A 1,465-nucleotide genomic window follows, 5' to 3' on the forward strand; every position below is an offset into this window, starting at 1 on the left:
GGACTCTAAAAAGCATTGATGCTGCACCTCAAGGTTTTATGTATCAAAATGCCGAAACACTGTATCCAACTAATGTTAAATTTGTAAATCACAGCTTGTATCAATAGTTGATATAATGACAATGGGACATATGTAGGTGTGAAGTTTTTTTTGCTAATTTCTATTTATTTTATAAGCTTGTTTTACTCTGGTTACATTTAGCATTGTTTATATGTGGGTCTGCGTATCTGATTAGTTAAGATGTATAATCAGTATTTGCCCGAGTCGGCAGCTCGTACAGCTTTGCTGAGACTTGCAGTTTGCATGAGCAAGTACTTTTTGAACTTCTTTTTAATTATGAGCAAGGAAATATTTGACATCTGTGTGTGATTATGTGCAAAAGCTTCTGATACAGCAGAGTGTCTGCTGTTGGAATAAGCATCTTCAATCGACGGTCCCATGTGATCCAGCTGGAAGTACCAATGCAAATTCTTCTTTGAATTTCTTTAGATAGTACTGCTACCACCCTAATTGGCTCCAGTTGTTCTCGAGCTAGTCATATGTCTTCAAATTGATGTTTCCTTCCAGGCATCCCTGAGCTGAAATTAGGAAGTTTACAGAAGCTTGAAAACACCTCCTTGTTGCACAAGAGATTGTACTTTTTTTTGTAAGTGTTGTTAGTTCAGGGCCTCATGATAGTTTGCCAGAAATGAGAATGACTTTCATTCACATGCTTTAATCGCTGCTGTTATAGTCTTTTTATTAATGCAGAACTGCTTTCGTGTTTTAGTTGGTACTAAGTGAATTTTATTTGTTTTAATGAACTGACATATTAGTCCTATTTATTGAAAGAGTTTTGTCTGTTTTTGTGCTGTTATTACACTGCCAAAGACTGTAGTGATTGGTCCATACCACAAAACCTGAACAATCCTAATTCTATATTTACACACTTTGAAAACTGAAGTTTTAACACCAACATGTGGAATTGTGTACATGTAAGAAACCAGCATTTATATATTTTTAAAGTGAAAAATCTGAATTCCCACAGTAAAACCTGTTCTCTCGCTTACCCAGCCTTTCTTTGAACAGTTTATCTTTTCTTACATTGCATGTTAGTCTAGTGTTTTGTGCCATTGTTTGCTGACACTGAATCAACACTGAATCTTCATTACATAATTGCAGAATAATTAATTACAGTAAATTGCAAGTACTTTATGATTTGCAAAAAAAAATCTAGATTTAAATTAAGTTTTATAGTTTATTATTATTATTATACAGTATACACACTAACAATCAAAAGTTTGGGGTTGGTAAGATTTTTTTAGTTTTTGAAAGAAGTCTCTGATGTTCAACAAGGCTGCATTTATTTGATCAAAAATACAGTAAAAAGGAAAATGTAATTTATTCCTGTGATGGCAAAGCTGAATATTCAGAAGCCATTACTCCAGTCTTCAGTGTCACACAATCCTTCAGAAATCACTCTAAT

The sequence above is a fragment of the Sinocyclocheilus grahami genome, unplaced genomic scaffold (genome assembly GCF_001515645.1).
Source record: "Sinocyclocheilus grahami isolate Dianchi unplaced genomic scaffold, SAMN03320097.WGS_v1.1 scaffold1079.1, whole genome shotgun sequence".
Classification (NCBI taxonomy): domain Eukaryota; kingdom Metazoa; phylum Chordata; class Actinopteri; order Cypriniformes; family Cyprinidae; genus Sinocyclocheilus; species Sinocyclocheilus grahami.